At 43.1% G+C, this 26,780-nt stretch overlaps 1 protein-coding gene across 5 annotated transcripts in view; it reads right to left on the bottom strand.

The window, feature by feature from the left end:
* plxnb1b (plexin b1b) overlaps window positions 1-26,780 on the bottom strand; it is a 373,688-nt gene that overhangs the window by 214,322 nt on the left and 132,586 nt on the right. For 2 of the 5 annotated variants that reach the window (XM_063067659.1, XM_063067660.1), the window contains exon 2: window positions 584-751. The exons of the other annotated variants lie outside the window; for them this stretch is intronic. The gene's annotated coding sequence lies outside the window, so the exon portion shown is untranslated. The remainder of the gene's footprint in view (window positions 1-583; window positions 752-26,780) is intronic. 5 annotated transcript variants of the gene reach the window in all.

Genomic DNA, 26,780 nt, shown 5'->3' with positions numbered 1-26,780 from the left:
TTTCAAAACCTCAAGCACAATAGGATATTGTAAACTGTTCATAAAACATAACTCCATCTTCGAATCAATTGAGAGAGTTAAACTAAAGAGGCACTTTAAGTGATGTGGCTGGATGCTGTTGCAAAGCAGGTCTGTTCCTGGAGAAATAATGTCTCCGTGTTCATGATGCCTCTTGCTTACTAAAGACATCTATCATCTGAAGTTTTGTTTTAATTTAACAAGGTTTTGCTCACGTTATATGTTTCAAATCCAAGGACAACGCACCCAAAATGGGTGAGGTGCGATTATCCGCATAAAAGTCAGTCTTGAACACAAGACAATTTGCAAAGCATGACTATGGTTAAATATGAAGATTTTATTTTTTTAAATCTCATACACTTTGACATACAAACACAGAGCAATGTACTGAAAGTTCCATTAAATAATATTTGACACATGCAATCAAGACAAGATGCAAATTTTAAAAGACTTCTGAAAAATTGGGGAGAGTGTGCAAGCAGGATGGAGAGACAATTAAAGGTACTTAAAGACCGCAAACCCTGGCTGCTAAAGGACAGAAGTTATAAGGACCCTAAGAACTCACCACAGTTAACTTATGCCATGAAGCCAGGGAACGTGGGTGATTTTAATCGGTTCCAGTAGCACAGTAGTGTAAATCTTTCAATATCCTTCTAACCCGGTCTTGAATTTTGACATCAGCATAGGAATGGTTCTGATCTCGTTGCTCCTGGAAGCCCTGGGATGAATGTCACTAAATAGAGCAACGTTAACACAGAAGTGAAACAACAAATGTTCTTGGAAACTGGGTAGATACACAGCATTTTGACAGCTTTCAAATTGATGTTTCAGAAGTGCATATACTTTTTAATAATTCAAAATTACAGAGGTAAGTTGCACATAAATAATACACCAAATTCATGGAGAGCACACTGCGTCCCATTGTACGCTTGCCTTGGGGTGAACATACAGTCTGTATGAGCGTGGAGTGTGGGAGTTGTTCTAACGGTTCGATCAGGATTACTGCCTCTGGTTTTAATAGCTGTCAATTAGATGGCAGTCAGAGAAAACAAATGACAACAAATTTGGAACAGCAACTACTAATAGAAGCCTAAAGGAGGGATGGTGCATGGAAACAATCAACTTGCCGGCAAGTGCAGGATCAGTCTGCTTCAACACCAATACAACACCCCCCACCCTCACCCCCAGAGAGAACCTGAAGAAACACCTTTCTGCTACCAGCAGCCAGCGTCAGCCTGAGGCACGCCTACGATGAGTTATCAGAACTAATATTTCACTTCTTATTTTAAGCATTAATACCTCAGCAGTTTTGCTCTCTCTTTGCATTATTTACTTCACTATTGTTGCTCTACCTAATGTTTTTATAGACAGTACTGTACAAAAGTCTTAGGTACATATATGTAGCTAGTGTACCCAAGACTCTTGCACACTGCCATAATAATTTTATGTATTGCACTGTACTGCTGCCATAAAACAAAACAAATTTCATGACATATGTGAGTGATGATAAACCTGATTCTGATATGGGCCTCTATTGTGGACTGAGAGTGGGAAGGGGGCAGGGAGAGGGGAGGGAGTGGGAAGCACCAGAGAAACATCCTGTAATGATCAATAAACCAATTGTTTGGAATCAAATGACGTTATGCATTGCATTGTACAGCTGCTGCAAAACAAAGTTCCCAACTAGCCTCACACAAAATGCTGGAGGAGCTCTGCAGGTTTCAACTATGTCAGTGATAATAAAGCGGATTCCGATTCCAATTCCAATCCCTGCTGCTGGGATGCAATAAACAATTTTAAGGTTACTGTTGTGAAATCTACCTGAATCTTGAGCAAGGAAAGGCAAAATTACGAAATGCATTATACTGAAGTGAGTAATAAGATTAAGCCCAATTCATCCTGTGTAGTCACATACAACAACGCTGAATGGCTGTGTAGATGTATCTGTTGGTGTGCAATTTCAACTCAGTCCATCACTAATCATTATCTAAACTCATTATACTAATAGATTGTGGATGGGACACTAGATTTCCCTTGCTTCGGATCCCAAATTATTTTCTGCTGCCTGATCTCATTCCAGGTAACCAGGGGTTCCCAGCTACTTCACTGAAAAGCTGCTCCACGTCATTCAAGAGTGTTATGATTAATTTCCTCTAATTAAAGTTCAAGCAGACATTTAATTTGTAGAATAAATTAGGCTAAAAGAATGATCTCAGATGCCTTTTGGCAGAGTAGCATTTAAAGCAGCAAATGTATGAGCCATCAATAAGTAGATGCAAACAATTAATACAAGTAAAACTGTGCCCTTTGGGTATGTGCAGCTGAAACTGCTTGTGAAAGCTGACAATTATAAGGATGCATTAGATAGTTCAACCAGCCTGTCAGACACAGGAATCTAAAATGGACCCATCCATTAATACAGCACACTTTGTATACGCGAGCAAGAGTCACAGCTGTATCACTGGTCAAAGGGCCAGGCAGGGCAGGAATCCGGAATTTGTAAAACAACACTGAAACCCAAGAGGATCAATCCCCTTTCATTTCACAAGGCTCAGATTCGGACCTCCTTCCCCTGGGTCCACATTGCTGCTCCAACATTGCCTGGAGTGCAGTTCCTTTAAGAACAGCATATATTACATATATATCATTTGATACAAATATAAAAATATAGATTTAAGTTTAGATATCCTAACCCACACTTTAGTTCAGAAGGTGGTGGTGTAATGCATCTTAAAGCTGTTTGCCAACTGCCATAAAGCCTCAAAAGAAGAAGAAGAACATTGCCTGGGCATGAAAAGGATTGTCTGGGGATTATCACTAGAATACCATTCAGGAACAATCGGGCATCTGAACCAACATGGATAACCTCACTCACCTCAACTCGGAACGGATTCTATAACATATGGACTAGCTTTCAAGGATCCCACAACTCATTCTCAGAATTATTTTGTTTTTATTATTTCTAGTAATTTGTCTCCTTTTGCACATTGCTTTTTTGTCAGTCTTCATTTTTGTACAGATTCTGATCGACTCTATTGCATTTCTTTGTTCTACTGTGAATGTCTACAAGTAAATGAATCTCAGGGCAGTATATGGTGACATTTACGTACTTTGATAATAAATTTACTTTGAACTTTTGATTTATCCTTTGCTAAAGATCATTTCTTCTGCACAGCCACACTTAGTGAAAATGAAATGCATGAAATTCAAGTCAGTTTGACAGATTAGGGTTAACCCTTAAACTATCAGTGATGTCCTCCTGTTCACTGACTATGTTCTGACTATATTATGTGGTGGAGCTCTGTATGTATAGAGAGCCACAGGAATATTGGCACTTTGTGAAAATGTTAGTAGTTCTTCCTTCTCAGAGACTGCACAATACCAGGACAACTGAAGAGTGATCATGCCTTCCCCTATTAGATGGCAATATGATTTGCAAACTTCATGAGGGCAGACCAGGATTTCGAAGTTCAATTTATTATCAAACTATATATATGTCGCCACATACAAGCCTGAGATTCATTTTTTGGGGGCACAATAAATTCAAGAAACACAATAGAATCAATGAAAGACTGCACCCAAAAAGACAAACAAACAACTAGTGTACAAAAGACAACAACCTGTGCAAATACAAGAGCAAATAAACAAACACACGAATAAATAAATAAGTATTAAGACCAAGAGATGAAGAGCCTTTGGAAGTGAGTCCATAGTCTATAATGCTCATTTGAAGCTTCAAGTGTGGCTTGATGAGACTGAATGGAGTTATACATCCAGGGCAGAGCTTTGCATTGTGGTTTAGCAACTGTGTACTGCACAGGAGGTGCCTACGTATCCCTCGGATTAACTGGCAGTTCTTCAAGGAAGATATGAGCTTGGTAGCACATTTATGGTATTATTTGACACAGCACTTCCTCAGTTTGGTTACAATTTTAAATCTCGTCAGGTCATTGGCATCAAGTTGGTCTCGTCAGAGCTTCCTTGACCTAAGTCACTGTTATGGGTTTCGGAGGTTTGAAGATCAAGGATTGCATCCACAGTTAAGAGGGCACTGTAGACTTAGTTAGTTACAACAAAGGCTGGCACGGTTGCATAGCGGTTAGTGCCATGCTTTACAATGCCAGCAATTGGGGTTCAATTCCTCCCAATGTCTGTAAGGGTTTGTACGTTCTGTCTGTGACCACGCGGGTTTCATACAGGGATTCCAGTTTCCTCCCACATTCCAAAAGACATACGGGTTAGTAAGTGGTGGGCATGCTATGTAAACGTCAGAATGATGCCTCTTGTGGGGTACCTCCAGCACATCATTGGACTGTGTTGGTCCCTGACACAAATGTTTCGACGTACATGTGGTAAATGAAGCTAATTAAAAGAGGGCATCCAACCCATCTAATCCACGTCAGCTCCCAAGAGAACAATCCCATCAGCCCACTAATCCCTCATATCCCTGCAACTTGTCCTCCCTCACATGACCAACTCCACTTCGATCCTTGTTTGCCAGTTACCCATAGTTTACAGTATGGATTAACCTGACAGTGTGCCTCAGGGATGGGAAAGAAACTCTGTGTCCAGGAGCCGGGGGCAGAACTCAGACGATCAAAGGAAAACGTGCAAACTCTGCACAGGAAATGTTGTAGGTCAGGATCAAACCTGGATTCATGGAGCTGAAGACCAGCAGCATTAGTTGCTATGCAAGCACGCCACCCGAGGAGATCAGTGGCGCTTGGGGTTGATTATCCCTTCATGGTGTCGATGTTGGCTTTCAGAGGACAGTTCTCATCAGTACTGAGCTGTGGGGGTGGGAAACTAGCTTCACAGAGGGGCTTCCCACGTCTACCAAAATGCTGTTGATACAGGGCTTGTAGTCTTCAGTGGCTTGAACACAGTTTCTGATGTTTTAGTTAGCAGTTTAGTCACATCTTAGTCTTATCCAATCTTCTCCTCAAGTCCATCACCCCGACAGGGACACAGTCTTCTGTCCTCAGCCAGTCTTTCAGTCCTTCAAGGTGTATCCCATCAAAGATCCTTCCTCTCCCAGGGATGAGGTCTTTGGAGGTTCTGCTGGCGTTTCTGTAATGCTGGCGTAACCCTCTGGTTCGGCGAGCGGCTTCATCCAGGGGAAGGCAGCTTCTGGCGCCGCCAAACTTGAGAAATTTTGTTTGGGTGGATGCTGCGTGACGTGTTCTCTGTTACAAATCAGTACCACGATGTAACAAACAGTACACAAGAGGCACTTAAATGACTGAGCTTGATAATTCTTAATTTGACTATAGGTTAGTAGAGAAACAAAAAAAAAAGAAAAAGAGCCCATTCACGTGAAACAGTCTGATGCACACGTTGGAGCCCATGTTTCCGTCCATTCGTTCCCCATCGACCTCCTCCAAGCATGGTGGACCCTCAGACCCTCGCTCCAAATCCACTCCGTCCGGCACTCTACCAACTCTCTCCGCTCGCGTCTTCTCCCTTCATCTCTCACCCACAGAAGACCGTGAAACCTCCTCTCTCAGACCCACAAGAAAGAACACACCTCTCATTGGATGGCACACATTGCAAACCCCGTTATCTCGAGTCATAACCCAAACACTGCTGCTACAGAGAAAACATTACCTTAGCACCTTACAGTGCAATACATAAGAACATAGGAAATAGGAGCAGGAGTAGGCAATCCAGCCCATCGAGCCTGCCCCGCCATTCAACAAGATCATGGTTAATCTGTCTGCAAACTCAGCTCCCTCCACCTGCCTTTTCCCCATAACTCTTAATTCCCCTACTATGTAAAAATCTATTGAACTGTATCTTAAATATATTTAGTGAAGAAGCCTCAACTGCTTCCCTGGGCAGAGAATTCCACAGATTCACCAGTCTCTGGGAAAAAACAGTTTCTCCTCATCTCCGTCCTAAATCTTCTTCCCTGAATCTTGATGCAATGCCCCCTAGTTCTAGTCTCACCTACCAATGGAAACAACTTTCCTACTTCTATCTTATCTATCCCATTCAAAATTTTATATGTTTCTATCAGATCCCCTCTCATTCTTCGGAACTCCAGAGAGTATAGTCCCAGGTGACTCAATCTCTCCTCATAGGTTAACCCCTTCATCCCTGGAATCAACCTGGTGAACCTCCTCCGCACTGCCTCCAAAGCCAGTATATCCTTCCTCAAGTATGGAGACCAGAACTGCACACAGTACTCCAGGTGCGGCCTCACCAGTACCCTGTATAGTTGCAGCATAACCTTCCTGTTCTTGAATTTAATCCCTCTAGCAATGAAGGCCAACATTTCTTTTGCCTTAATAACCTGCTGCACCTGCAAGCCAACATTTTGCGACTCATGCACAAGCACTCCCAAGACCCTCTGCACAATAGTAAGCTGCAATTTTTCACTATTTAAATAATAATCTACTGTTCTATTATTCCTTCCAAAGTGGATGATCTCGCACTTACCGACGTTGTATTCCATCTGCCAGACCTTGGCACACTCACTTAACCTATCTATATCCCTCTGCAGACTCTCCACATACTCTGTACAATTTGCTTTTCCACTCAGTTTAATGTCATCAGCAAATGTTGCTATGCTACACTCGGTCCCCTCTTCCAAATCATCAATGTAAATGGTAAACAGCTGCGGGCCCAGAACTGACTCCTGCAGCACCCCACTCACCACAGACTGCCAACCAGAGAAACACACATTTAGACCAACTCTCTGCCTCCTATTGGTTAACTAATCCACCATCCATGCCAATACACCTCCTCTGACTCCATGCATCCATTCCATGCATATTAACCAGATCGGTTTGCTTGTCACATGGCCAACCCTCCTCCCTTTGCAGCCAGGCTTTGAACCATCCACGGTGGAGTTGATCTCATCCTGGAAAGAACCAGGAGACTCCGGGAGATTCAGGGGCATAGTCATGGTGCAGGCAAGAAACCATGCAACACACACAAAAAATGCTGGTGAACGCAGCAGACCAGGCAGCATCTGTAGAAAGAGGTACAGTCGATGTTTCGGGCCAAGACCCTTCGTCAGGACTAACTGAAAGAAAAGCTAGTAAGAGATTTGAAAGTGGGAGGGGGAAGGGAAGATCCAAAATGATAGGAGAAGACAGGAGGGGGAGGGATGGAGCCAAGAGCTGGACAGGTGATTTGCAAAAGGGATACAAGGCTGGAGAAGGGAGAGGATCATGGAATGGGAAGCCTGGGGAGAAAAAAAAGGGGGAGGGGGTGAAGCCCAGAGAATGGGCAAGGAGTTATAATGAGAGCGACAGAGGGAGAAAAAAAGGAGAGAAAAAAATAAATAAATAACTGATGGGGTGCGAAGGGGAGGTGGGGCATTAACGGAAGTTAGCTAAGTTAATGTTCACGCCATCAGGTTGGAGGCTACCCAGACGGAATATAAGGTGTTGTTCCTCCAACCTGAGTGTGGCTTCATCTTTACAGTAGAGGAGGCCGTGGATAGACATATCAGAATGGGAATGGGATGTGGAATTAAAATGTGTGGCCACTGGGAGATCCTGCTTTCTCTGGCAAACAGAGCGTAAGTGTTCAGCGAACCGATCTCCCAGTCTGCGTCAGGTCTCGCCAATATATAGAAGGCCACATCGGGAGAACCGGACGCAGTATCTCACCCCAGCCGACTCACAGGTGAAGTGTCGCCTCACCTGGAAGGACTGTCTGGGGCCCTGAATGGTGGTAAGGGAGGAAGTGTAAGGGCATGTGTAGCACTTGTTCCACTTACAAGGGTAAGTGCCAGGAGGGAGATCAGTGGGGAGGGATGGGGGGGACGAATGGACAAGGGAGTCGCGTAGGGAGCGATCCCTGCGGAAAGCGGGGGGGGGGAGGAGGGAAAGATGCGCTTAGTGGTGGGTTCCCGTTGGAGGTGGCGGAAGTTACGGAGAATTATATGTGGGACCCAGAGGCTGGTGGGGTGGTAGGTGAGGACAAAGGGAACCCTATTCCTAGTGGGGTGGCAGGAGGATGGGGTGAGAGCAGATGTGCGTGAAATGGGGGAGATGCATTTGAGGGCAGAGTTGATGGTGGAGGAAGGGAAGCCCCTTTCTTTAAAAAAAGGACATCTCCTTCGTCCTGGAATGAAAAGCCTCACCCTGAGAGCAGATGTGGCAGAGACGGAGGAATTGCGAGAAGGGGATGGCATTTTTGCAAGAGACAGTGTGGGAAGAGAAATAGTCCAGGTAGCTGTGAGAGTCTGTAGGCTTATAGTAGACATCAGTAGATAAGCTGTCTCCAGAGACAGAGACAGAAAGATCAAGAAAGGGGAGGGAGGTGTCAGAAATGGACCAGGTAAACTTGAGGGCAGGGTGAAAGTTGGAGGCAAAGTTAATGAAGTCAACGAGCTCAGCATGTGTGCAGGAAGCAGCGCCAATGCAGTCATCGATGTAGCGAAGGAAAAGTGGGGTACAGATACCAGAATAGGTTTGGAACATGGATTGTTCCAGAAAGCCAACAAAAAGGCAGGCATAGCTGGGACCCATACGGGTGCCCATGGCTACACCTTTAGTTTGGAGGAAGCGGGAAGAGCCAAAGGAGAAATTACTAAGAGTAAGGACTAATTCCGTTAGACGGAGCAGAGTGGTGGTGGAGGGGAACTGGTTAGGTCTGGAATTCAAAAAGAAGCGGAGAGCTGTGAGATCTTCCTGGTGGGGGTTTGAGGTATATAGGGACTGGACATCCATGGTGAAAATAAAGCGGTGGGGGCCCGGGAACTTAAAATCATTGAAAAAAATTCGGAGTGTGAGAAGTGTCACGAACATAGGTGGGAAGGGATTGAACAAGGGGGGTAAAACAGTGTTGAGGTATGCAAATGAGTTTGGTGGGGCAGGAGCAAGCTGAGACAATGGGTCTACCTAGACAGGTAGGTTTGTGGATCTTGGGTAGGAGGTAGAAACGGGAAGTGCAGAGTGTGGGAACTATATCCCCTGAGCTGATAAAGTTGTTGATGGTGTGGGAGACAATGGCCCGGTGCTCCTTAGTGGGGTCATGATCGAGGGGTAAATAAGAGGAGGTATCCGTGAGTTGTCGCTGTGCCTCGGCAAGGTAGAGGTCAGTACGCCAGACTACAACAGCTCTCCCCTTATTGGCAGGTTTTATAGCAAGGTTAGGATTAGTGAGGAGGGAGTGGAGAGCAGAGTGTTCAGAAGGAGTGAGGTTGGAATGGGAACAAGGTGTGGTGAAGTCGAGATGATTGCTGTCCCATTGGCAGTTAGCAATAAAGACCATAAGACCATAAGACAAAGGAGCAGAAGTCTGCCATTCGGCCCATCGAGTCTGCTCCACCATTTTATCATAAGCTGATCCATTCTCCCATTTAGTCCCACTCCCCCGCCTTCTCACATTAACCTTTGATGCCCTGGCTACTCAGATACCTATCAATCTCTGCCTTAAATAGACTCAATGACTTGGCCTCTACTGCCACCCATGGCAACAAATTCCATAGATTCATCACCCTCTGACTAAAAAAATTTCTTCGCATCTCTGTTCTGAATGGGCGCCCTTCAATCCTTAAGTCATGCCCTCTCGTACTAGACTCCCCCATCATGGGAAACAACTTCGCCACATCCACTCTGTCCATGCCTTTCAACATTCGAAATGTTTCTATGAGGTCCCCCCTCATTCTTTTAAACTCCAAGGAATATTAAGAGCAAACAAATGTTCCTCATATGTTAACCCTCCCATTCCCGGAATCATTCTAGTGAATCTTCTCTGTACCCTGTCCAACGTTAGCACATCCTTTCTTAAATAAGGAGACCAAAACTGCCCACAGTACTCCAAGTGAGGTCTTACCAGCACCTTACAGAGCCTCAACATCACATCCCTGCTCCTATACTCTATTCCTCTAGAAATGAATGTCAACATTGCATTCGCCTTCTTCACCACCGATTCAACCTGGAGGATAACCTTAAGGGTATCCTGTACGAGGACTCCCAAGTCCCATTGCATCTCAGAACTTTGAATTCTCTCCCCATTTAAATAATAGTCTGCCTGTTTATTTCTTCTGGCAAAGTGCATAACCATACACTTTCCAACATTGTATTTCATTTACCACATCTTTGCCCATTCTTCCAATCTATCCAAGTCTCTCTGCAGACTCTCTGTTTCCTCAGCACTACCAGCCCCTCCACCTATCTTTGTATCATCAGCAAACTTAGCCACAAAGCCATCTATTCCATAATCCAAATCGTTGATGTACAATGTAAAAAGAAGCGGCCCCAACACGGACCCCTGAAGAACACCACCGGTAACCGGCAGCCAACCAGAATAGGATCCCTTTATTCCCACTCTCTGGTTCCTGCCAATCAGCCAATGCTCTATCCACGTATGTAACTTTCCCGTAATTCCATGGGCTCTTATCTTGTTAACTAGCCTCATGTGTGGCACCTTGTCAAAGGCCTTCTGAAAATCCAAATATACAACATCCACCTCATCTCCCTTGTCTAGCCTACTTGTAATTTCCTCAAAAAATTGTAATAGGTTTGTCAGGCAGGATTTTCCTTTAAGGAAACCATGCTGAGTTCTGCCTATCTTGTCACATGCCTCCTGGTACTCCATAACCTCATCCTTGACAATCAACTCCAACAACTTCCCAACCACCGATGTCAAGCTAACAGGTCTACAATTTCCTTTTTGCTTTCTTGCCCCCTTCTTAAATAGCGGAGTGACATTTGCAATCTTCCAGTCCTCCGGAACCATGCCAGAATCTATCGATTTTTGGAAGATCATCGCTAATGCCTCCGCAATCTCCACAGCTACTTCCTTCAGAACACGCGGGTGCATTCCATCTGGTCCAGGAGATTTATCTACCTTTAAACTATTCAGCTTCCTGAGTACTTTCTCTGTCGTAATTGTGACTGCGCACACTTCTCTTCCCTGCCACCCTCGAGTGTCCAGTATATTGCTGATGTCTTCCTCAGTGAAGACTGATGCAAAATACTCGTCCTGTTCCTCCGCCATCTCCTATCTCCCATTGCAATTTCTCCAGCATCATTTTCTATCGGTCCTATATCTACTCTCACCTGTCTTTTACTCTTTATATACTTGAAAAAGCTTTTAGTATCCTCTTTGATATTATTTGCTAGCTTCCTTCCATAGTTCCTCTTTTCCCTCTTAATGACCTTCTTAGTTTCCTTTTGTAAGCTTTTAAAAACTTCCCAATCCTCTGTCTTCCGACTAATTTTTGGCTCCTTGTATGCCCTCTCCTTTGCTTTAACTTTGGCTTTGACTTCTCTTGTCAACCACGGTTGCATCCTTTTTCCATTTGAAAATTTCTTCTTTTTTGGAATATACCTGTCTTGCACCTTCCTCACTTCTCGCATAAACTCCAGCCACTGCTGCTCTGCCGTCCTTCCCGCCAGTGTCCCTTTCCAGTCAACTTTGGCCAGTTCCCCTCTCATGCCACTATAATTTCCTTTACTCCACTGAAATATCGACACATCAGATTTCAGCTTCTCTTTTTCAAATTTCACAGTGAACTCAATCATGTTATGATCACTGCCTCCTAAGGATTCCTTCACCTCAATCTCTCTAATCACCTCCAGTTCATTACACAATACCCAATCCAGTACAGCCGATCCCCTAGTGGGCTCAACAACAAGCTGTTCTAAAAAGCCATCTCGCAGACATTCTACAAATTCTCTCTCTTCAGATCCAGTGCCGACCTGATTTTCCCAATCCACTCGCATGTTAAAATCCCCCACAATTATCATAACACTGCCCTTCTGACAAGCCTTTTCTATTTCCTGTTGTAATTTGTAGTCCACATCACTGCAGCTGTTTGGAGGCCTGTATAAAACTGCCATCAGGGTCCTTTTACCCCTGCGATTTCTTAGCTCAACCCCTAAAGATTCTGCACCTTCTGATCTTATGTCACCTCTTTCTAATGATTTGATATCATTTCTTACCAATAAAGCTATGCCTCCCCCTCTGCCTACCTTCCTATCCTTCCGATACACCATGTATCCTTGGACGTTCAGCTCCCAGAGACATGCATCCTTTAACCAGGTCTCAGTGATGGCCAGAATATCATACTTGCCAATCTGTAGCTGTATGACAAGATCACCCACCTTATTCCTTATGCTGCGTGCATTGAAGTATAACACCTTAAGACCAGTATTTGGTACTTTTCGCTTTGATTGCACTGCAACTCATCCCAATGGCTACAAATTTGCCCCATCACCTGCCTGTCTTTCCTGACATCTTTACTGCTCACTATCTTAGATTTATTTCTGTTTTCCCCTTCCTCCGCTCTATCATTCCGGTTCCCATCCCCCTGCCATATTAGCTTAAACCCTCCCTAACAGCTCTATTAAATTTTCCCGCCAGGATATTGAGATCCAGAGCAGGCAGAAGAGGAGGAGGGTTGAAGACGGGAGAAGGGGTCATCGGTGGGGGTGGGAGAGTCCTTGCTGAAGAAGAAGGCTCGAAGACGGAGCCGGCGGAAGAAGAGTTCAGCTTCATGGCAAACGTGGAACTCGCTGAGGTGTGGGCGAAGGGGGACAAAGGTAAGGCATGAAACCATCTCTTCTTTTGCTTCCAGAAGTTATTGTCAGTCTCCCCTCCGGCTATGACTTTAGATATAAATAAAAGCTGCGGAACACGTACAGCCGAAGTTTACTAACATCCTTGAATGCAAAAGCTAGATATCATTGATGTTAGTTTAACCTTATGTTAACAATACAGTAACAAGCCCTTCTGCCCCAGCGAGCCCACATTGCCCAGTTACAACCATGTGGCCAATTAACTTGCTAACCCATACATTTTTGGAATGTGGTTGAAAACTGGAGTACCCAGAGGAAACCCACGCAGTGACAACGAGGACGTACAAACTCCCTGCGGACAGCAGAGAGATTTAATAGTGTTCTGGTAACCTCAACACTACCGGGTTTGCAATGCACTGTACTGCTGTGACAAAAAGCTGACTTTCACAGCATTTATACCCTGTGTATCTGTGCCTCTGACAATTGACTTGAACTTGAATAGCACCTGAACAGATCAAAGCATCAATAATATTAAGAGTCTGGAGGCATATTTAGACCCGGCTAGATGAGGATGGCAACTTCTTACTTCAATAAATGGTTCAGGTGAGTTTTTAAAATGACAGTGTGGTTGTGTTGTGGTTATTTTACTGATGCTGGTACTCTTTCACAGATTGTTTTAATTTGTCATGTTTAAGTTCTCCAGCTACCTTGGTGAAAACAGTGTCTCTAAGTCCAGACCAAAGAATGGTTTCTGAATACTGATCACACAACTTCAGCATTATGCCAGCACAGTTTTGTAGACTGTTTGCAGTGAAGTACTGTGCCCAATACGCAGCCCTTCAGTAAGATCTGTTACAAATCCATGACAGGAGGGTGAAAGTCACACTGGGAGTCTGGCTGCGTATCAGTGTGTACCAGCCAGACTCCTGGTGCAGCCCGGATGCTGAGAGAGTGTAAGGGAATAATTATGCACTTCAGAGGAGCCACAGAAAGAATGTTCTACTTCTGTGATTTTCAATGAGCAGCAGTAGCCTTGGGGAAGGTTATCCTCCCTCTTCCTCTATCTCACCCACCCCCAGAGGAACAGGATAACACAACACCTGGCAGCAAGCCATGTACTCTCGTACAAAAGCTGATGATCAGAAGCTTGGCCATTAACGGAGCTTTAAATAAGAGCCTTAAAGGAGAAATCAAGGTGGAGGAACAACTGAAAGAGAAATTTGGAGACCTGAAGACGGGAATAAAGTTTATTATTGCCCCATGCATCAAGATACAATGAAAAGCTTGTCTTGCATGCTGTTCATACAGATCAAATTATTACACAGAACGGTGAGCTAGAATAAAGTTTAACAATAACAATGAAGGATAAAGTGTAAAAGCTACCAAAAGAGTGCAGTGCAGGTAAAGTATAAAGTACAGGACTATAATGAGGTAGACCGTGAGACCACGATTACATCTCATCGTCAAATAGGTCCGTTCAAGACAGTGGGATAGAAGCTGCTGGTTTGTGCTTTTAGGTTTTGTATCTTTTGCTTGACTGGAGAGTGGAGAAGGGACAATATCCGGGGTGGGTTGGGTCTTTGATGATGTTTGCTGCTTTACTGAGGCACTGAGAAGTATGGACAGAATCCATAGAGGGGAGGCTGGTTCCTGTGATGGGCTGAGCTGCAGTTACACACCCAGCCATTATGCACCCAGACAGAATGGTGAATCTATGAAAAGGGACACGCTGAGTGTCAATACCCTCCTGGAGAAGAGGAGGCATCGGTGAGCTTTCTTATCCATGATATCAATGTGGTTGGACCAAGACAGTTATTGGTGGTGTTGCTCCTTGAATCGGGAGGAAAATGCAATGCAGGGCAACGTACAGAGGGTTAATAGGTGACTTGGGGTTAGTGCAAATTAGGACCCAGACTGGAGTGTTTTATTGACCACTGTGCATGCAGCAATGGAGGCAAACTGATCACAATCACACTGGAGGCATCAAGCTGAGAGAGGAGCAAGGGACATGAACCATTTCCAGTGCACCAGACAGAACGTTTCTGTGTTTAGACAGAGTCAAATATTCACAGACAGTTTGAAAGGATTCATCAGCGCTTTAAACTTCAGTGTTAAACTTTAAGATAATCCATATATATACACAAATATATTATTTCCATGTACATGTTGATATTCTTTGGCAGCATCCCAAGTTCAAGGGTCGGGGGGTTGGGGAAGCAAATTCTATACCTGTGCGTCTTTTGTACCTGTACTTTCATTTAATAAAAAAAATTGCTTTAAAAAATAAACATCAGATTCTAATTTTATTAAACACCACTTGATGTATTTTCAGATATGCTCACAAATTTAATACTTGAATCAACTAAATTATAAAATATGGCAACAGCATATTATTAATGGATTTCAGGACTTGAGATAAATATGTTCCTGTTAATTGACTCAAATCCATGGAGTTAGAGTCGCAGATCCGAAACAGACCCTTAGCCCACGTCCACACTGCCTGTTAAACATCCTTTTTTTAACTCATCTCATTGTATTCTCCACTTTTGAGTTTATTGTCATTCAACCATATACAGTATACATCATATATAATATGGACACACTTACAGAGTACTGTGCAAAAGTCTAGCCACCCTAGCTGTATAGATGTGCCTAAGATTTTTGCACAATATAGTATTTGTCAATGTGCAGCGGAGAGCAGAAGCAAAGGATGTTGGGAGTGGCGAGGGTGCAGCGCCAGGGGAGGGATGTGGGACAGGTGACAGAGAAGGCTGCCCAGAGCGGTAGGTGGTGTGGGTGCAGGCACAAGCACACCCAGCCCTGAGACACCATGCAAGGTCATTTACAATTGTTTTATTGATTACACAGTATCTCTGGTTCTTCCTGCCCTCTGCACTCTTCCTTTCCCTTTTCCCAACCACAATTCCCCTCTCCCTGCCCCCTTCCCAGTCTCAGTCACAAAATCAGAATTAGGTTTCAATACACACACACACACACCACCCCCCCCTCCCCCAGTTCGGTGCAGTCCTCGAATTCTTAAGGCTACGGAGATAATCATTATATTTAAGAATATTTAATCCGGGTAAACCTCTCAAGTTTTTGAAGAATGTTTCGGAGGTCCCAAGAGAAGTATTAAAGAAATGTGAGACAATACACATCTCAAATATGCTGGTGAACATCGAGTACTGACTTGGACATAGCCTTGAGCACTTTGGTTACAATTACATTTCAAGTTTCAAGCAAAATTTGAAATACAATACTTTAATCATAGATTGAAGTGTGCAATTCAGGATTTTGCCAGATCATATTATTTGAATGGATTTGAGCTGCATTCAGTCTTTTTTCCACTTTCCCCTTCGAGACTGAAAGCTTACTCTCCCACTGCCTGTCTTAGGTTTATTTATTTAGAGCTACAGCATAACCACATCCCAGCAACCCATCACTTCAACCCCAGCCTAATCACAGGCAATTTACAACGACCAATTAACTTTCTAACCAGTGCACCTTCGGACTGTGGGAGGAAACTGGAGCACCTGGGGTTAAAAAACATCTATCGATTGAGATACAGAAGAGAACAGGCCCTTCCAGCTGGGCTGCCAGCAGCCCACTGATTTTACCCTAGCCTAACCACAGGACAACTTACAATGATCAGTTAACTCACCAACAGACAAGTCTTTGGACCATGGAAGGAAAACAGAGCACCCACGTAGTCACGGGGAGAACATACAAACTCCTTATTGGCAGCGGTAAGAATTGAACCTGAATCGCTGGTACTGTAAAGCTAACCATTACACCACCTTGCCACCCATCTCTCAATGCCATGCATGAAAAGATGAGTAATTGACTGGCAAATGGTTAAGGTTGCTAACCAATGATAATTAGTGCCCAAATGCCAGATAGCCAATTGGCACATGCTACTTGTGCTACCCATCCCAGCACAGAACCAGGGGAAGGACCCTGCTATCCTCAACAAGAATCCGTTATCTCCTAATCCACAGTAGGATTAATGGCACAGGTGATTTTCTGCTCCACAGATAATGCTGGTGCTACACTAACTGCAACGGGGGTGGGTTAGCAGGACACTGTTACAGTTTGAGGTGGAGTTCAAACCCGGCATCCTCTGTAAGGAGTCGCTATATGTCCTCCCAGTGGAATGTGAGTTTTCTGTCCGGGTGCTCTGCTCTCCTCCCACAATCCAAAGAAGTTGTGGCTAGTAGGTTAATTGTTGCTGTAAATTGTTCCATGATTAGTTTAGGGTTAAATCAGTGTTGTGAGGGTTGCTGGGCAGTACGGCTCAAAGGGCTGCAAGGGCCTATTCCACAGTGTATCACTAAATAAAATAAAACAAACAAAACTGCACATTGTTGGCCAGCAAGCACAATACTGTGGGCTAGAGCCACTGCTTCCTTGTTATGTATTACAAAGCTGGAATTCACTGATCTGGTGGTAGAAATAGAATTAATCTTCAAAAAAGAAAGGGATCTGAACAACTTGCAGAGTTATGGGAAAGAGCAGAAGAATGGCACGGTTAAGAGCTACAGAGAAAGAGCTCAATGCAGCTACATTAATAACCCTTTCAGCAGGGATTAGAATTGTCCTGATGGGCCAATTGGCCTCAATTTGTGATGCACCGTTTTAGGATTCTATTCAAAGAGAAGCAGGGAATAGTAATCCTCACCAGTAATCAGGTGATTATCACCCACCAACACCAATTAGACTATCAATTGAGTTCCAGTCCAGTTCTTTCTCCATAGTGCTGCCAAATTATAATTTATCCAATTTCCTTTTGAAAGTCATTGTTGAATATGCTCCCATCCTTTTCAAGCAGTGCACTCTATGAAACATTTTATTTAATATTAAAAAAACAGGATCGAACATCTATAAAAAGTCAGTCAGCCAGCAGCTATACTTGGCTAAGACTATAAAGTGAAAACTCAGTGAATATTGAACAGATCCATTAGTTAATATCTATTTTGTAACTGGTTTGTGAGAAAAATAAAGCAAATAGCAGAGACAAGAAGTGCCTGGAGAAGTGTCTTTACTCAAACTCCATGGCAACAATGAATACTGAACTACAAAAACTGAAATCACGTGTAATGTCGACAATGATTCTCTGTGGAAAACTTGAGCAGCATTCATGGAAGAGAGAGATAAATGCACAGCTTTTCAATAATTTATTAAATCTCTTATTAAAATGTTAATCTTCTCCGATTTCATATTGCTGTGAAAATCCCAAATTGCCATGGTACCTCAGTAACACTGAAGTTTTGCATTTGATTTAAAATTCCACCCAATAAATCCTGGCATTATACTCACCATTAATTGTGGGAGCTAACGGTGCTTAGAAAAAGAACTCCAATTTCCACTATAAAGACACTTAAAACAAACTGGTGCTACCAAGAATTAGGACGCGATATTTCCATACTAAATACTCCATCCAGTAAAAGTTCAATCTCACCACGAGAGTAAATAGTGGTAAGGCTGAGAGACCAAACTAAATAGCTGAATACCTCACAAAATACTCTCTCCTACTCTCAAATATCTCAAGATTAGACAGGAAAGAGTGGTATTGACAAAGAAGCAAGACAGATTGTCTACTTATGTTTTGAGTCAAACTAGATTGGAAAGAAATAATCAAACAAAAGTCAATGTCACCACTATGCTAAATACATGTATAAAACCATGAAAATTAGACTACTACCATTTGAAGAGACTTTGATGGACACTAAAGGATTAACTTTATTTGTGCATGAAAACTTCATCCTGATTTTACAGGACACATCAAATGAATAAGGTGATATTCAAATGCAGGATTTTATGATTTAGTGTGTTGCACAGAGCCCCTCACAACAAGCAGTGGCATACTTGTCAGATGGCCAACATCAGATCAGTCCTTTGCTTTTTTGCAAACAGTGGAGCAGTAGTTAGATTATTAGAGGAAGCCAGAGTGATTCAGTAATTGTTATTTTGCACAGCACAGAAACAAGCCTTTCAGCCCATCTAATTATGCAAATCCTGCTTTTCTGCATTCCACCCATAGCTTTTTGTTTAAATCTTTTAACATTATGAGAAGGCCTGCCTCCATTACCAGAACAGGCAGTGCACTCCAGATTCCAAACACCCTCTGTGAGTGAGTTCTTTCTCAAATGCACCCTAAACCTCTACCCGTTAGCTTAAACCTAGGCCTCTGATGATGTACAGCTTCGATTTGGGAACAAAGCTTCTTTGTACATCTCAGGTCTCCCTTCAGCCTCTTTAGATACAAGAAAACAAACCCAACTAACCCAGCCTCTCCTTACAGTCGACAAACCATACCAGTGAATTTCCTCTGCACTATCACCCGTACAATCACATCATTCCTATACTGTGGTGACTAAAGTTACACACACCGCTTCTGCTATATCTAACCAATGTTTTACACAGGTGTACAATAATACTCTTGTTCTTCAGAATAGAGGGATGTCCATTTAGTACAGAGATGAGGAGGAATTTCTTTAGCCAGAGGGTAGTGAACCTGTGGAATTTATTGCCACAGACTGCTATGAATATTGGGTATGTTTAAAGCACAGGTTGAGGGTCTTAATTAGTCAGGGCATCAAAGGTTACAGGGAGAAGGCCCAAGTTTGGGATTGAGAGGGTTAATAAATCATCTATTATGGAATGGTGGAGCAGACTCACTAGGCCAAACGCCCTGATTCTGATTCTATGTCCTATGGCCTTGTGTTCCATGTCCCAGCTAATGAAGGGAAGAATTCCATACACTTTCCTAACCAGATTATCCGCCTATGGTGCCTCCTTCAGGAATTCTTGGACATGTCCCTTAACTGTACCAAGAGCCCCATCATTCAGGATGTGTGTTCTGTCTTTGAGTATGCTCAAAATGCATCAACCTCCAGTGACCAGGATTAAATTCTATTTGATATTGCTTTGCCCATCTCACCAACCAGTCAATACTACCCCGTAGCCCACCAATGCCACCACCTTTTGTGACATCTGTGAAATTACGAATCGTAGCTCCTGCACACATTGCACACTCAGTGGCTACTTTGCACACCTGCTCCGTGATGCAAATGTCTAACCAGCCTCTCATGGGGCAGGCAGCAGCTCAGTGCATAAAAGCATGCAGGCATGGCCAAGAGGATCAGTTGCTGTTCAGACCAACCATCAGAATGGGGAAGAAATGTGATCTAAGTGACTGACTGCAGAATGATTCTCGATGGCAGATGAGTGCTTTGAGCATCTGAGAAACTGCTGATCTCCAGAGATTTTCACACACAGTCTCTAGAGTTTACAGAGAATGGTGAGAGAAACAAGTGGCCGTCAGTTCTGTGGGTGAAGAAGCCTTGTTAATGAGAGAGGTCAGAGGAAAATGGCCAGATTGTACAGGATGGTAACAGTAATTCAAATAACCACATTACAACAGTGGCGTGCGGAAGAGCATCTCTGAATGCACAGCATGTCAAACCTTGAAGTGGATGGGCAACCACAGCATTAAACCACAAACACACACTTTATAGAGTGCATATAAAACACACCAAGGGTCCCAGAACAGATCTCTGCATACACCACTGGTCACAGGCTTCTAATCACTAAAACAACCCCCAAAACCCTCTGCAACCTATTATCATCCCAGTCTTGGACTGAATTTTCCAAACTGCCCTGACCCTATGAGCGCTCATCTTTCTTGATCACATCTACCAGGTGAGATCTTGTCAAAAGTCTTCCAAAAGTCAACCTAGATTTAATCAATAGTATTGCCCTCATGAATCCCTTGTGTTATCCTTGAAAAATCCCCTCACATTGGTCTGACAGCATTTCCCCAAGTTGCTAATGTTTAACCCTTGCCTTCCATGCAAAAGTTTGGGCACCCCTGGTCAAAATGTCTGTTACTGTGAGTAGCTAAGCGAGTAAAAGATGAACTGATTTCCAAAAGCCATAAAGTTAAAGATGACACATTTCTTCAATATTTTAAGAAAAATTTTATTTCCATCTTTTACAGCTTCAAAAAAGGAAAAGGGCCCGAAACAAAAGTTTAGGCACCCTTCATGGCAGTACTTAGTAACACCCCCTTTGGCAAGTATCACAGCTTGTAAATGCTTTTTGTAGCCAGCTAAGGGTCTTTCAATTCTTGTTTGGGGGATTTTTTGCCCATTCTTCCTTGCAAAAGGCTTCTAGTTCTGTGAGATTCTTGGGCTGTCTTGCATGCACTGCTCTTCTGAGGTCTATCCACAGATTCTCAATGATGTTTAGGTCAGGGGACTGTGAGGGCCATGGCAAAACCTTCAGCTTGCACCTCTTGAGGTAGTCCATTGTGGATTTTGAGGTGTGTTCAGGATCATTATCCTGTTGTAGCAGCCATCCTCTTTTCATCTTCGGCTTTTTTTACAGACAGTGTGATGTTTGCTTCCAGAATTTGCTGGTAATTAATTGAATTCATTCTTCCCTCTACCAGTAAATGTTCCCCGTGCCACTGGCTGCAACACAAGCCCAAAGCATGATCGATCCACCCCCGTGCTTAACAGTTGGAGAGGTGTTCTTTTCATGAAATTCTGCACCCTTTTTTCTCCAATCATACCTTTGCTCATTGCGGCCAAAACGTTCTATTTTAACTTCATCAGCCCACAGGACTTGTTTCCAAAATGCATCAGGCTTGTTTAGATGTTCCTTTGAACCTTTTGAATAGAACTTTTTGGCCGCAATGATGGCTTCTACAACAGGATAATGAACCTAAACACATGCACTTTTGCTTCTGGTCCTTTTCCTTTTTTGTTATTTTGAAACTGTAAAAGATGGAAATAAAAAAGTTTCCTTGCTTAAAATATTAAAGAAGTGTGTCATCTTTAACTTTATGCCTTTTGGAAATCAGTTCCTCTTTTACTCGCTTAGCTATTCACAGTAACAGAAATTCTGAACAGGGGTGCCCAAACTTTTGCACGCCACTGTAGATTAATAAAATATTCATAGGATAGCAAACACCACTGAGAGGCTCACCGGGGTCTCCCTCTCCCTTACTTGTGACGTTTACCAAGAGCGTGCAGATAAAGGGCTCCAGGCATTGTTGAGGATCCCTACCACCTCTCCCACAATCACTGTAACCCACTACCTTCAGAAAGGAGGTACATCACTAGGACTGCCAGACTGGGTAACAGCTTCTTCCCTCAGGCTGTGAGACTAATGAATACCCTGCCACCACCATGTCTCGTCACTAGGGCAGGGAGCTGTTTACTGCACGCTACATGCAGTTTGAATTATATTTTATTAACTTATTTATGGTAATATTTTGGTCGATGTGCTTTGTGGGTGCACAGTGGTCCAGAGGAATGCTGTTTCATTTGGTTATACTGTATACATGTGCAGTCAAATGACAATAAACTTGAACCCGGTTGCACAGATGATTTCCCTCCAATAACATCCCTATAGCAGATACTCGATTCATTTACCTGTAATTAGTTGAACCAAAAGTGATAACTTCACTCTTCTTGCCCCATCAACTGAAATACCCTGACAACCTATCGATTCACTTTTAAGGACTCCATCTCAAGTTTATTGCTATTTATTATCATTATTACGACTTGCTTCTTGTATTTGCAGAGTTTGTTGTCTTTTGCACACTGGTTGAACCCCAGTTGGAGTAGTTTTCCATTGATTCTATTTTGATTATTATTCCAGTTTGGATTTATTGAGTATGAACCCTAAAGAACGAATCTCAGGGCTCAATATGGTGACATTCATGTATGTTGATAGTGAATTTACTTTGAACTTATCTCTGTAGTTCTTCTTGAATCAAAGTAGCACATCACTGCCCTCCAGTCACATGGCACCTTACCCCTGGGAATTCATTCACATTTAAGAAATTAAGTCAAACACCTTTTTTTTTTAAACGGTAACTTGTTCTGGAATTTCACCACCTCCCTCCTCAATTCCCCAAGTTCAATGTCTTTCTCGTGGAACTACTAATCCCTTACTCACTCTTCCTTCAGTTAGTCCTGACGAAGGGTCTCGGCCTGAAACGTCGACTGCGCCTCTTCCTATAGATGCTGCTTGGCCTGCTGCGTTCACCAGCAACTTTGATGTGTGTTGCTTGAATTTCCAGCATCTGCAGAATTCCTGTTGTTTACGTTTGTAATGCGGATAATGTTGAATCTTAGCATGGTAGGTAGGAATGTAAATTCTTCCAATTGCTGGGTGTCACTATCTCAGAGGACCTGTCCTGGACCCAGCATATAAATGTAATTGCAAAGAAAGCACAACAGTGCCTCTACTTCCTGTGCAGTCTGCACAGATTCAGAGTGTCATCAAAATCCTTGAAAAACTTCTATGGATCTGTACTGGAAAGTGTATTGACCGGCTGCATTACAGTCTGGTATGGGAACACCAATGCCTTTGAGTGAAAAATCCTACAGAAGGTAGTGGATTCTGCCCAGTACATTACAGGTAAAGCCCTCCCAACCACTGATCCCATCTACATGAAACATTGCTGTAGAAAAGCAGCATCCAGCAAAGATTCTCACCACTTAGGCCATGCTCTTTTCTCATTGCTGTCATCAGGTGGAGAGGATAAATACCTCAGGACTCACATCACCAAATTCAAGAACAGTTACCACCCTTCAACCATCAGGCTCTTGAACAGAAGAGGATAACCACACTCATTCTATTTCTGGTGTTCCCACAACCAATGGTCTCACTTTAAGGACTCTTATCTTGTTATTTCATGTTCTCGTTTTTTTTAAATCGCTATTTATTTATATTTGCATTTCCACAGTTTGTTGTCTCCTATGCTCTTGCTCTTTCATTGATCCTGATTAAATTTACTGTTCTACAGATTTGCTGAGCAGGCCCGTAGGGAAAATAATCTCAGGGTTGTATGTGGTGACGCGTTTGTACTTTGATAGCAATTTTTTTCATTGAAATTTGGAATAAAACTGGAGGAAGAGCAAGTCTCAGTAATGGTAACCATGAAACTTTCAGATCCTCATAGAAGCCTACTGGATCACTGCCGTCACTCAGGGAAATCATGTGAAATATTTACCCTGTCCTGGCCTGCCTCTGATACCAAATCCACCAATGCAGTTGACTCTTACCTATTACCTCAATTCAGAGAACTTCAAAGAACAACAAAGAATTAGGGAGGGAAAGCTGAAACTGACAGTGATACTTACGAACAAATCGACAAAAATATGCATCCTAACACCTTCTCCTTCCTCAAGAGTTCAAAATGATGATTAGAAAATAGTGATGTTATAGAATTGTAGGCGATTTCTGTGCCATTCTGGGGCTTTGGGAGGGGCAAGATGTTGGTGGGAGTTCGGGGGGGGGGTGGGGGAGTATAATAACATTGCTGTTTACTCACAGATGCGACCTGTTGGATCCAGCACCATGCGCGCACATGACCTCCAAAAGGCAATAATGAAGAAATCAGAAAAAACATTCACTTCACAAGGCTGATTTTGTGTAACTTAGACTACCCTTTCCCAGTTGGTCAGTCCCAATTCTTCTACCTCATTGATTCATAATCCCTGGTCCTAAAGCTCATGGAGACTTAAGAAATTGAAAGCAGAGTAGGCCATTATTTGAATGGCCACCTTTGAGGCCATGATGCATGCCAGGAGGAAACCTGTAGCACCACTTCTGAGCCTTGTAAGAACCTTGTATTTTCCAATGAGATCGATCTCTCTCTCTCTCTCTCTCTCTCTCTCACACACACACACACACAGATGCAAAGAGTGTGGAGTGAATGCTGTATTTCTTTCTTGAAAATCAGTTCAATCAGGAGACAATCAAATTAAAATATTACAGTACAAATTGTGTCCAAGACTCTCAACACCACCAATCAAGTTATAGTGCCCACATAGGCTTCACCTCAATGAGAACACACGTGACGTCTCTGTACAAAATCAGCTCTTTCGTGGCTTATTGTAAAGAGACGGTAAGTTTATGCATTGGTCTTTAGATCCTATAGCTATGAATTTTTCAGTTGGAACATAGAGGATGCTTGCTATGCACTACAGCAGGACAAACAGGGGCTTCGGCTTTTTCATGCCAAGGATGCAGACCTGATGTTCCCAACCAATCTCATCCCTATTTCACTCTCCCATCAAACAAGATCACTGCGTGTTTGGCCTGCTGTAGCATATCTATCTGCACAGACCAACTTATCCAACTGTAAAGCTCATGCATCTGTGGAAGTTAATGCACAGAAAAAAAATTCACATCCACAATGATTAAACTTGATCTTCAAATCCTAAACCAACACTTTCAATGATTACACAGCAAGGATTGCAATCACAGAGATTACTGCTCCTCCTGGCACATGTCATCAGCTATTTGTGGTGTTAATTACAGGAGTTTTTCCCCCACCCACCTTTGTGGGGAACAAGACGGGCTGAAAATAAACACGCAGCGGTTCCCACGCTGTTACAGGCATGTCGATGTCCATCAACTGCCAGCAACATACAGCCAAGGTCACATTCAACAGCAAGCATGAGGAATTCCAGTTACTAACTGGAATTTAATTTTCTGAAGTATGCATTTACACAAATTGGTACAATGGTATGAATATTTATATGTAGCAAATGGTTCCAAGAATGTACAGACTTGGTGACAACAAAGAGATTCAAATATTGTGGTTTTCCTATCTTAACCAGCTTTTTTTTGGGAGAAATATTCAATAGCAGCAAAGGTGTTGTGGGCCAAGTTGGTGACTAACAACGTGAGTTTAGCACAAAGAGATGAAAGGTCTCGGCCCATAACATTGACTGTTTACTCTTTTCCATAGCCTGCCGAGTTCCTCCAGCAGTTTGTGTGTTACAACAATGTGATTTTCTACAGTAGTAACCTGGAGGGGTTAAATAAATGTCTCCATTCACACCCCACAGAGGCACAATGAACTGTCATGGTGGATAAGCAACTGGAATTCACAGGGTTACTTGATGGGATTGGCTGGAGCCAGATTTAAACATTTTACATTTTGATTAAGCAGAGGTTAAACTTGTTCCTCAATATTACAGCAACACACACAAAACGCGAGAGGAAATCAGCAGGCCAAGCAGCATCTAGGAAAAGAGTACAGTCTACGTTTCGGCTGAAAATCTTCAGCAGGATTCACCCGAAACGTCGGCTCTTTTCCACAAACGCTGCCTGGTTTGCTGAGTTCCTCCAGTACTTTGTGTGTGTTGATCAGATTTTCACTTGTACGCAATTTCCTCAATATTACAGAGTGGGTCACCTTCAAAGTCAGAGTCAGTGCACCACAGAACAGAACCAGGCCTTTCAGCCCATCCAATCCATGCCATACTGTTATTCTGCCTAGTTCATCAACCTGCACCCGCACATACCCCTCCCATCAATGTACTTATCCAAATTTCTCCAAAATGCTCCAATCAAAGCTGCATTCATCATTTCCACTGGCAACTTGTTCTACATTCACCACCCCTGAATGAAGAGGTTCCCTGTAAATATTTCACCTTTCATCCTTAACCTATGATATCTAGTTCTGGTCTCACCCAACCTCAGAGGTATTCTGTATACCTCTATCAAATCTGCCTCCCCTCATTCTCCTACACTCCAGGGAATTGAGTCCTTTCCCTATAACTCAGGTTCTCAAGTTTTAGCAACATCCTCGTTAATTTTCTCTTTCAATCTTGTTGATACCTTTCCTGTAGGTAATGACCAGAACTGCACAATATTCCAAATTAGGCCTCACCACGACTTAATCAGCTTCAACACAACACCTCAGCTCCCCTACTCAATACATAGAAACATAGAAAACCTACAGCGCAATACAGGCCCTTCGGCCCACAAAGCTGTGCTGAACATGTCTTACCTTAGAAATTAGGGTTACCCATAGCCCTCTATTTTCTAAGCTCCATGTACTTATCCAGGAGTCTCTTAAAAGACCCTATCGTACCTGCCTCCACCACCATTGCCAGCAGCCGTTCCATGCACTCATCACTCTCTGCGTAAAAAACTTACCCCTGATATCACCTCTGTACCTACTTCTAAGCACCTTAAAACTGTGCCCTCTCGTGCTAGTCATTTCAGCCCTGGGAAAAAGCCTCTGACCATCCACACGATCAATGCGTCTCATCATCTTGTACACCTCTATCAGGTCACCTCTCATCTTCCGTCACTCCAAGGAGAAAAGGCCGAGTTCACTCAACCTATTCTCATAAGGCAACCTAAGTTCTATTCAAAAAGTTCAAAGGAACATCTAAACAAGCCTGATGCATTTTGGAAACAAGTCCTGTGGACTGATAAAGTTAAAATAGAACTTTTTGG

The sequence above is a fragment of the Mobula hypostoma genome, chromosome 15, assembly GCF_963921235.1.
Source record: "Mobula hypostoma chromosome 15, sMobHyp1.1, whole genome shotgun sequence".
Classification (NCBI taxonomy): domain Eukaryota; kingdom Metazoa; phylum Chordata; class Chondrichthyes; order Myliobatiformes; family Myliobatidae; genus Mobula; species Mobula hypostoma.
Note: the sequence above shows the minus strand (reverse complement) of the source record. Positions and strands in the feature narration are given on the sequence as shown.